This window comes from Selaginella moellendorffii, unplaced genomic scaffold (assembly GCF_000143415.4).
Source record: "Selaginella moellendorffii unplaced genomic scaffold, v1.0 SELMOscaffold_115, whole genome shotgun sequence".
Classification (NCBI taxonomy): Eukaryota; Viridiplantae; Streptophyta; class Lycopodiopsida; order Selaginellales; family Selaginellaceae; genus Selaginella; species Selaginella moellendorffii.
In genome coordinates, this window is record NW_003314376.1 from 171,611 (window position 1) to 183,843 (window position 12,233).

The following is a 12,233-nucleotide window of genomic DNA, read 5'->3' on the forward strand; positions in this document are numbered from 1 at the left end:
CTATACTAGGCTAATGATTATGCCATAGCTTTAGATTTTATTTCAGTCATGGTTATTAGCAACTTTATTGGTGGTTTTGTGGGAGTTTTAAATTCTTGTAGTAATTTATAATTGCCCAACAGAAGTTCCAGATGTTCCACTTGACTTATTATTATCACCTTTTCATCTTCCAAAAGGGAGGGTGGTGTAAAGTTTGTAAATACATATATGTATATATATGTATTACCCTAGCTAGGTAATCCACTAATTATAGTAGTATAACATATCGACTGTCCATTAAGGACTAAATCTAATCTATCCATTCTTGTATATAAGTAGGGGCCTAAATTTTAAATAATATACCTCTTCCTTTATTCTAAGTACTCACAATATATATTTTATATATTATATGGCTTTTGGGATGGATCCAAATCTTAAAATTTGGATTCACTGCAATATCTTAATATGGGGGGTTTATGACATTGGAAAAGAACTAGATATTGGTATTATATTTGAATTTGATATATATTTATAAATAAACATTTACTTATAAATTACTCATAAAATAACAAAGGACATTTTTTAAAGCTACACTCAAATGGATTTTATAGTAATAAATGTATATTCAGTAATACTAAATATAGTGAATTTATTCTGTAAATTAGGTCAGAAGGTAAAACCTCTATTAAATAGGAAATATTGCCACTCAGATCTAAATATTATTTAAATTTAAATTTTTTAAAAATACCTGTTTAATAAAAATATTGCCACGAAAACATTAAGAAATTATTCTTTCGTGTACCAGAATATTTGAAAATATTTTTAATGACTCCTTTTGCTCTCTCTATTATCAGATCTGTATAGGACTACATTAAGTTGTACATTCTTGAGGTCAGTAGGAAGGCATTGATTTGCTTGTTACAACTTACAAGTTCCAAAGGCATTAGTTTGGTTTTGGTACAAGATCCAGGCAGGACAACATGCTTGGAATACAAGGAATGGAGAGAGGCCACCTTGAAACAAAATCCATCACCTAGTAAGCTTTTAATAATTGGTTTCTTTGGATTGATCAAGCATGCCCAATATCTCTATTTGTTTGTTCAGAAAAGCAAATGCACTTAAATTTTGAAAGAATGTGAAGGTGACGTTTCCAATTTTGAACTTTTGTAAGAAAAACAAGTTACTCATTTTAAAAGACTTTTAGCTATACAAATATGTAGCTAAATATGTTTACTAGCAAACCAAAATACCAATTACTATTAGTGTTTAGACAATTTGATTGGTACAGAAGACCATACCAGTTGATTTATATTGTGTTGGTTTTACCAATTGCTTTACTCCTCTTGCATAACACTGCAAAGCAAAACACTATCCCTCTTCCTCCTCCTCTTGTGATTACTATTACTATAATATGTATTATTATTATAAGCATTAGTAACATTCTTCATGGTTGCCTGCAGATGCAGCTTCTTGGCTATAGGAACTTGCTGGAGATGGTGGGATTTCCAAAGCTCATCTCTCAAAAGGCTCTTGAAATGCAACAAAAGCTGCCAGAATCTCCAAGGATGAGTATTAGAATGGTGAAGAGAAAAGTTTAGCATTTTTGTTTCTTTGCTAAGGCGAGATAGCTCAGATGGTAGAGCGCTTGCCATCAAAATATGTTTGATTATTGGACAGTTCCAGGCGTTTTGACCGATTTTACTGGTGTTGACCTTTGGGGAGCTATGGATGGATGTTGCACCGTGAGACTGTCAACAGAGCCATGCATAGATATTTATCTTGTGTTTCTTTTTCCCACTTTTTTGCAAACGAGTAAAAAAGTTTCGTTCACTGCAAGTCCATTAGGATTGAGCCTGGAAAGGAGTTGCCATCAAATTAAAGATGTCTTATCTTTTTGAAATATTGACCACTTCGTGATTGTGAGATTAAATCGCTGTCCACATCTAGGTTTGGGCTCCAGTTCTTCAAGGTGACGCTCCAGTTCGAGCCCCAGCGCCAGCTGCTTTCGTTCACCCTGCTCGCGGCCACCCTGCTCATCTAGCTCCAGCGCCTGATGCTCGCCACCACGATCCAGCTCCAGCAGCAGCAGTGTACCATCATCATCACGGTGATGGAGCTCCTCTGGTTGTTCACCACCATCACCATGGTCACCACCATGGTCACCACCATGGAGGACGCCACAACCACCACCACCACCACCACCACCACCACCATCGTCGCGAGGGTCACGACGCAGCAGTGGCCACACCAACACCCGCAGCAGTAGTTACAGTGGTTCGGAGGACGCCGTGGTCGCTGCTCCAGCTTCTTCTGTGGGTTTTGGTTGCGATCTTGGTGCTGCTCGCATTCTTTTTGCTCGTGCGATGGATGTTCTCTCGGAGGAAGCAGCGCAGTAATGCGATCTTTCAGGATCCCGGGTGGCAGATCGAAGTTGTGGTGGACGATTCTCTGACTGAGAAGAAACAGCTGGAAGCTCACACTCGTGGTTCGCACAGCAATGGCACTCTGGGATTCTCCTCAAAGTGTCCTGCCAACACTGGCAGTGACGCGTAAGTCAGCACAGTGCATGCCTTGTCACATGGAAGATTGTGTACAAACAATCTTCAAGGAGATGAAGTTGCAGAGCAACAAGACAGCAGGGTCTTGCTCACGGACGGTGAAGATCACATACAAGGGTCCACTGGTGGAAGTCACCAGACTTGGAAGTTATTGCGCAGCTGGCTCGGAACATGGACTGGAAAGTAGAGCAGGAACCTACCAAGTTTCGATTTGACTGAGCTATCCTCTAGAGGTGACGGGGGAGCAGACGTTAGTGCACCTCCAAAGGCCAGAGAAGTTGCTTGAGACGAAAGGTTTGAGAAAAGGTAACGTACTACTTTTGCTCTCTGTTCTTGCAGGTGCTCAAATCTCAACTTCGATGAGAAGAAGCAGAGCAGGGCATAGCGGCCAGATAGGTTTCTCCAGAGTCAAGAGCATCATAAGCCAGGAATCAAGCAAGTGCAAAATTGTGGAAGTATGGTCGAAGTCTACACTGCGGCTTGCAACACAGGTTGTTTGACAGGATGGGACGAAGAACAGGATAGGTTGGTCTACCTCGCAAATTAACCCAATGCATTCGTCGCAAGCAGCCTCGTGGACATGTTGAAGCATCAGAAGTGTTCAGGAGGACAAAGAAACACGACGTTGGTTGCCTGGAACACGATCATCATGGGACATGCACGTCTTCTATCAGATGCAACGAGAAGCTGGCCTGCCTCCAAACGCTGAGACTTTGCATGGAGCAGCAAAACGTCGTTTCCTGGGATTTGCCAAGAACAACCTTTGCTCTTGAGTGCTATGAGCAAGCCGCAGACTTTCATGGTGGCGCTCAAGGCATGCGGTGACTTAGCAGAGAAGAGGCTCCACTCGCAGATCTGGGAGAGAAATCTGGAGGGAATCCACTACTCAGCGTGGTCGCTCAATGAGAGAAAAGCTTTTCTTGGGAGGTTGGTAAACTTTGCAAGGAAAGAGTGTCATGCAAGGTTGATGGTACCTGAAAAGACGCGAAAGGAACTTGGTGAAGAGATAAAAAATATGAGAGACAATACTTATCTCTTAATTAATTTGCTGTAGTATCATTCATTGAGTAATTTAGTTATAAACTTATTTGAGATTAATATTATAGTAGAATAAACAAAAATAAACTAGAAAGTGTTTATACTGAAGTTTATAAATTATAATCAAAAAGATTAATCTAAATGAACAACAACTATTAGATATTAAAATATCCTAGAATCTCCAAACATAGTTTAAGTATATTCAATACCATAGAAGCTTATTCACGAACCTATTTACATTATTATATAGAACTTTTTTCGCAAAACTTCTTTGATTAAACCCATATTAAACTTGTTAGTTAAGTTTCTCCGAGATTTTGTTGTTGATTAGATGTTATGGTTTTCTTTTAACCATGCTCTGTACAAATATATAACTTTTATAATTATAATTCAAGTTCTTTAAATCTTTTTTAATTTCATATTAGTAGACGAGAAACAAAAAACATATGAACATTACAAATACTTGGTCAAAGGAAGCAAACACAGCATACTCAAAAGCATTATAGTTGAAAGTAAAAAATAGCCATCAAGCAGGAATACCATCATTATGAGTATATAATTCTCAAGTATGGAAGTGATATTATAAATGGGAAGCTTTACAACATCATAATCAACCAATTCCCAAGTTGCAATTACATATAAACATTAAAATTCTGAAATCTTTCATCCTTTGCATAGGATGGATCCAAATGTTAAAGTTTGGATTCATCATAACGTCTGAACATGAGGTGAAAAAAATAGATATTGGTATTGTATTTGAAACTAAAATAAACTTTATCTATAAATTACACTGAAAACAATATAGGGCATTTCTTATAATTTCACTCAAAGAGAGAGTTAATTCTTCAATAGAAGAAAAACGTGCAACCATCACGAAACTTAAATATTAACGACCTTGTCTAGATCAGCTGAAAGAAGGCACAAAGAAACTTGCCAAGCATCAGCAAGACAAAAGCACACACTTTACTTTGGACAACTCTCTATCATGAAATCAAAAAAGATTTAAAGAACTTGAATCATAGTTACAAAGTTGTACATTTGTACAGGACAGAATGTAACATCTAATCTACTTGGAGAAGCTTGAGTCCCAAGTTTTCAAGTTAAGTTTAAGTGACCGATATATAATTTCCTATATAAATAACCATTTGTGAAATATGATCCAGAGCATGATTGTCTCTGATATTTTTATCTTTTGACCATGGTGTGCCCCCTAAGATCCTTTCGCCTGTTTTCATCTTTGTTTGGGTTTTGTTGATGGCTCCGTCAATCTTGCATCACACTCTTTCTCCATTTTCCTCACAAAGTTTACCAACAAGCTCCCGAGATGAGCAACACCTCCTAATACCCTCTCCACAATAAGATTGTATGTCCATTCCCGTCCCTGAAATAACATGTCATTGATGAAAAAGTCAAACAACAAGATACTTACCATGTGTAAGGAGATAAGCTCCAGAGACTTCACAGCTTTTCATGAAACTACCAAGCTTCAGTTTCGCCTTCACAAGAAGGTACTTGACTTACGTGATGCTTAGGCCAAGATGGTCGAGCTAGTTAGAAGTCTCTGACTTCAAGCTGTTTTAGCTATAAGATGAAACAAAAAAGCTATGAACTAAAAACTATAGTACCTATGAACATCATGCTTTGTAAGGCACTCTCCAGGTACTTCAAATGAGTAGTGCAAGAGGAAGTGCCGGAGTAATACTGAACTTGGGGCAGAAAACTTCTTGAGATGCAGCCACGTCTCCACACTTCCTATAGAATGTGATGAGTGAGCACGCGAGTAGTGGATTCCGTCCAGATTTCTCTTCCAGATCTGCGAGTGGAGCCTCTTCGCCTAAGTCGCCCCGTGCCTTGAGCGCCACCACGAAAGTCTGAGCGTTTGGCTGCTGGCTTGCTCATAGCGCTCGAGAGCAAAGGTTGTTCTCGGTGTATCCCAGGAAACGATGTTTTGCTCGGCGTTTGGAGGTAGGCCAGATTCTCGTTGCATCCGATAGAAGAAGTGCATGTCCCGTGATGATCGTGTTCCAGGCATGTTTCTTCGTCCTCCTGAACACTTCTGACGCTTCCACATGTCCACGAGGCTGCTTGCGACAAATGCATCGGCTTCGTATTCACAATTTGTGAGGCGAGAGTCTTGCTTTCCAGGATAGGTAGACCAACCTATCCTGTTCTTCGTCCCATCCTGTCGAACAACCTGTGTTGCAAGCCGCAGTGTAGACTTCGACCATACTTTCACAATTGCACTTGCTTGATTCCCAGCTTATGATGCTCTTGACTCTGGAGAAACTTATCTGGCCACTATGCCCTGTACTGCTTCTTCTCTCGAAGTTGAGATTTGAGCGCCTGCAAGAATAGAGAGCAAAAGTAGTACGTTACATTTTCCCAAACCTTTCGTCTCGAGCAACCTCTCTGGCCTTTGGAGGTGCACCAACGTCTGCTCCCTTGTCACCTCTAGAGGATAGCTCGTAAATCCTTCATCAAATCGAAACTTGGTAGGTTCTTGCTCTACCTTCCAATCCATGTTCCGAGCCAGTTGTGTCATAACTTCCAAGTCTGGCGACTTCCACCAGTCAACCCTTGTATGTGATCTCTGGGTGAGATCACTGTCAGTGAGCAAGAGCCTACTGCCTTCTTGCTCTGCAACTTCATCTCCTTGAAGATTGATTCTACACAATCTTCCCTGTAACAACACATGCACTGTGCTGACTTACGTGTCACTGCCAGTGTTGGCAGGACACTTTGCGGAGAATTCCAGTGTACCATTGCTGTGGGAACTACGAGTGTGAGCATCCAGCTGTTTCTTCTCAGTCGGTGAATCGTCCACCAGAATTTCCAGATGATCTGTCACTTCGATCTGCCACCCGGGCTCCTGAAAGATCGCATTCCTGCGCTGCTTCCTTTGAGATAACATGCATCGCTCAATCACGAAATGCTCTCCACAGTATAGGTATGATATTTCAAAAAGAGAAATGGATATCTTTCCAATCCTAATGTCCTACTTGCAGTGACACGCCACTTTGCATACTTTGAATAACGAAACTCTTTTTTTCCTCGTTTTTCAACTTAGCACTCATTGAATGTGATCATGGAGACACAAGCCATCAGCGTGCACAAACTACTTCCCTACAGGAAACTGGGGAAAAGAAACACGAGATAAATATCTATCCATTGCTGTTTTGATAGTCTCACGGTGCCCAACCGAAAGCATGAGACTGATAGATGCAAAAATGCAAGTTGGATTATCTTTGTCATGTAGATGGCATCCTTGTTGTCTTCACGCTCCTGCCTACCAGTCTTCTTTTTCTCGGCCGGTGGAGGTCTCTTATTATGGTTGCCTCTATTGCAGACACAACATATCAAAGTAATTTCATAATGTCAGAGGCAAAAGCAAAAGAATTAACCCATCTGGGTACTGGAATAAAAGCCAGTTTGTCACAGACGGTAGAGCAGCAATCCAGTGACCCAACAGTGGAGGGAACTAGCACCATCCGGTTTTACTTCTTCCTAGCTCCTCAAGTGGTCAACCATAGTCAACACCAGTAAAATCGGTCAAAACGCTTGGAATGATTGAAAATAGTTGGAGATGCCGGGTATCAATCCCGGTGCCTCTCGCATGCTAAGTGAGCGCTCTACCATCTGAGCTACATCCCCTTAGAATAGAAACAAAAAAGCAAAGCTTTTCTCTTCACTAATCTAGTACTCATCCTTGGAGATTTGGGTGTGTTTTCTCACATTTCAAGAGTTTTTTGATTGATTCTAGAGCTCTAGCTATGGAGGAAAATACTCAAGGTCATGAGATCTCATCTTGGCAACGTCTTATTAAGTGCTCCAGGTTTGAGGCCGAGGGATTTGTGAAGCATTGTCGCGAATGTGATTTCGGGTATCGAAAGTTACTTGTTGGCCAGTCCTTACGGACACTCTTACCTTACTGTTGCGATGGCAGGAGGTCGGTATTGCTAGACCCATTATCAGTCTCCGCCTAAGCTAGTTGAGAAACTGGTCTTCGCGTGTGCACTTGACCAGATGGGCATAAGGACGGAATTCCTAAGTGCTATTAATCAAGCATACTTGACCTGGTTGGAGAAATTCATTCGTTAACTTACACTTGCTAGTGTTGGGAACCCCTACGATATTGAGCTTAGTCCCTCAATATCGCTAGATGATAACTTACTGTGTCTGCTAAACACCTTCGCTATCATGCTCTTTGTGTTAGTCTCATTTCGGTCCTAAATGCTATTTATGGAAAGTGTCTAGATTTGCTCATTTGGCATATCTATGGAATGTAGAGATTGTTCTAAACACAATGGTGTTCGTCCCGTGTCCAAATTTGCAATCTAGGAACATTCCATATTTAGTAAGTTTTGAGTTTGTCCCAGAGACTAACTCCTGATACTAAGGGAGGCTTGGGGTGAAAGCCCAAAGCGTGTGTTCCTCAAGAGGGGGGGGGCTATGAGGGGTTCCAAATGTATAGTAGGGATAGTGGGTAAGTTGGGCATGGCCGACCAACCTAAGGCATAGTCTAGTTCCTGCTTGCGTGCCTATCCTTGTTCTGCGCCCGGCTTGGGTCTAAGCCCAAGTTCCACACCATGCTAGCTGGTGGAGTACCCATGTCCTCACGTTAGGCCACCGGTATGCCGAAATAGCACCAGACTCCGTTTGGCTCCGTTTTGCGTGCTAGTCCTGGCATTGGGATGCTGGTTACTCTAGGTCTATTCCAAGTCACTCCGGGCTCCTATCCCTTGCTCCTTGGGCTTTATGCTCGGGAGTTTCTCCGTGGTTCGGTTCCGTCACTCCTTGGCTTCGTGCTTGGGAGTTTGGCACCGTTCTTTTGTTTAGTGGCCCAAGGCCCTAAACCTCGGGTCTCATGGACATGTGGCATGGACACATGGCATATGACATGTGGCATATGTCACGTGGCACAAAGAGGGTTTAGGTTCCGCTTTGTGGTGTTATCCTATGGTAAATCACCATAGGATAATGTAAGCGACTAATTTTTCCATTCTACTTTAGTCACTTAACCACACCTTCGACCACTTGGAGGAGTCTCACTCACAACCTCCTTAAGTCCAATTCAGGACTTGGGACTTGCTAGCCCCAAGAATGGCATCCATGCCACTCAACACTTGCACCTGGTCCAAGTGCTCCACGTGTCCGGTCCCAAGACCGACACCCAAAGGTACCACTGACATCTCGGCCCGTTACGCTAAGGCCATGCCCATTCACCTTTGCTGCACTAGTGGTTCAATACCACTTGCATCACCATCCCGTCTCTCCAAGACTGGGCTATCGGTCCACGAGTGGTCATCCTAGATCCACTCCTTAGCATCCTTAGGATGCCCACAGACCTGGGGAATCGCCTTCCCCAAAGTCCCTTTGTCAATTCCTACCAAGTCCCTTTTTGCCCCTGGCCGTGTTTGCCAACACTGCCACTGGATTGAGGCCCACAGGCCCGACCACTAAGTCCCATGGTCCTCTGGGACTTCCTCACCACACGACTGTGTCCTTGGTCACTACCCCAGAGGACTGCTCCTCTTCCTTTCCACAGTCTAGGCCTTTGGGACAACATTTCGGAACACCGTGGCCTTACGCGAGCCACCTGGGTACTCTCCCCGCCTTTCGCCTTTAGGTGCTCTAGCCATGGGCTTAGAGCGAGGTTCCGTTGAGCCACACCTGGTATCCAAGTAGGTAGTGCCACCCACACTTGGACTGGGAGCATCGGCCAGTTGATCTCCCGGGGGAACTAGAGCCGGCTCTTGAACACTTCACCAAGCTACCCCGCTTGTCGGTCCGTGTTCACTCTAGTCTTGGACTTCCCAGTGGGCATCTCATCACCCAACACTGGGTCCGGCCTTCCTGGGCCAAACTGGCCTTTCCTGGCCAAACTGGCTCCACTGCAGTCCTCCCCCTACTATACTTTTGGAGCTCCCCAAACCCCCCAGGGTCTGGGAGACGAACGCTTTGGGCTTTCACCCTCTCAGGCTCCAGACTCGGACTCGGACTCGGACTCGGACTCGGACTCGGACTCGGACTCGGACTCGGACTCGGACTTGGACTCGGATTCGGACTCGGACTCGGGCTCGAGCTCGGTCTTGGCCTCGGCCTCGGTCTCGGTCTCGGTCCCGATCTCGGTCTCGGTCTCGGTCTCGGTCCCGGTCTCGGTTCCGGTCTCGGTCTCGACTTCGGACTCCATCTCGGACTCCATCTCGGACTCCATCTCGGGTCCATCTCGGACTCCACTTTGGACTCCAACTCGGGTCCATCTCGGGTCCACCTCGGACTTCATCTCGGACTCCATCTCGGACTCCATCTCGGGTCCATCTCAGACTCCATCTCGGACTCCATCTCGAGTCCATCTCGGACACTCCCACGTGTCATGTGTTGGTCCTTTTGGGTCCCTTTTTGGAGCCTTGCCTTTTGCTCGCTTCGTGCTCGTTCCTTGAGCACTTCGTTGGGAGTTCCACTCCCGCTCTTGACTTTTCAAGTCGGAGCTTTTGGTCCAAACGTATTACGCTCGTTTGGCTCTCGCTTCGGCCACTACCATGTGGCGCCCTTCCGGCTCCACTTTGGGGCCTAGGGATTTTGTGTCTCACAACTCCACCACCCATAGACGAAGTTCGATGTCCTCATCGAACGGTAAACCCTTTCATAAAGTAACACCCACATGTGTTACCATTTCCATCTTTGGCACCTAGCCAATCTTTGTCTATGGTTTGTCATCAAAGGCTCACCATGCCTTGTCCATCCTTTAAGGAGCGTAGTCTCTCCAATTTAGAGACTGATTGGACCACATGTAATGGTTCATCCTTTTATTGGTTTAGTTCTCGCTAAACCTCTTAGAGACCCTTCTCTAAGTCAATCCCACTACTCCTTCTCGAGTAGTCTCAATTTCCATCGATATAACCTTTGCACTTTGGAACTTTGAATTTTTGACTTCTTGGAGTCAATTTCCTAGGTGTCTCTGACACCTTGCCTTGCACCTTTTGTGCAACTCCACTTCCCATCCTAGGAAGTTCTCTACTCGAGGGCACCATCATCCTCTCTTCTATTTCGTGCTAAAGTTCCAGTTATCATGCTTTGTGCTAGGGCTGTTCATGGCCCTATCATTTGGCTACCTTACCGCTCCCTCCCTTGGAGCTTCCACTTTCGCCAACTCGGAGCATTTCGGAATCCCTCCTTGGAAACACACTTCCTTTCCCGCAACTTGTTAGCGTCCAACACATTAGTGTTCCTCGCCTAACTTTGTCACTTGGATTCCTTCCAAGGGATTCCACGGCCCTATCTTGGCCACTCATCTTTTGCTCCTATCCGTTGATTGTTGCACCAAGCAACATCGAATCTCTACCTCCCTCCTTGAGGTATTGTTTCGGTTCCATAGCAAAGACTCTTCTTTGCCAAGTCCGGAGGACGTTCACCCCTAGTACGTCTCTTTAGCATCTTCTGCTATGGGCTCTATCCACGGCCCAACTTCGTGACCCTCCTATGGGTCTTTTATAGAGACTACTTTCCTCGGACTCACTATGCCATCGCACGGACATAGTTTATTTCCCTTAGGTGCTCTTCCCACTTGGTTATCACAACCAAGCCACACCACCTTAAACAGTTCAATTTCAACATTTTTGAACCAGGAACTTCATTCCTTAGCCAACCAAGTGATCTGGCCATAAGATCACCTAGTGATCTCTCCTTGGCACCTTAATAGAGTTGCCAAGAGGTACTTGGTTTTCTAGACCTCCAAGTTGTTGACTATAACCCCGGGGGCATCCCCCACACTTGGCGGTGCACCCAAACTAGCCCTTACGGCCAAGGGTTCATAGCAACTGAGATTAGGTGTCCCCATCTCACTCACCACGACCTTGGTGCCACTTGCACCAAAGTGTTCAAGTTAGATATGCTGAGCTTTCACACTAAGCAATCTAACCGTGCATCACGACTCCGAGGCATCCCTCGCTTGGCGGTGTGCCAAAACCAGTCTCCCCACTGAGAGTCCATGACCACCGAAATATGAGTGTCCTCATATTCCAAACCATCACCACGCCCTAGTGATTTGGGACTCGAACCCAAGCACTAGAGGGTCGGGACTCGAACCCAACCTCCGTATATGCATCTACGGACAGTATCACACTAAATGCCTGGCGTGACTCCCCACGCCGGTGCACCAACTTATTTTTAAAGCGCGCTACAGATCACAGCTTAGGAACCTAGTTCCTCCACACTGCCAAGTCCTCTCACTTGACATGTCTGTGATCATGCATGGACTCCTCCATGCTCGGCCCCATGGCCCACCCCTTTTGAAGTTATCACCTTCAACTAGGGTATTTGTTCCCCCGACGTGCCAATCTCGCTTGGCAAGTCCTCCGACCACTGTAACATGGTTCCTGCATAAGCGTGAAAGTCCTTGACCATCAACTTTCGTTCAAAGTCCTCTCTTTGAACCCTCGGGAACTACTTCCCTAACCTTGATAGCCTTGCCTCATGGCAAGCTTCAAGACCACGCTTCTGCTGCGCCACTCTGATTTCGCGCGTTCCATGAACCATTTACACTTGGCCTTTCTAGGTACTAAACTACCTAGAATCATCTTTGGGAACCTTGAAGGAACTCTGTCCCTCAGCTTGCTAAGGCCTCCCTTTTTGCAAGCCTTCAAAATGCCACATAGTCTA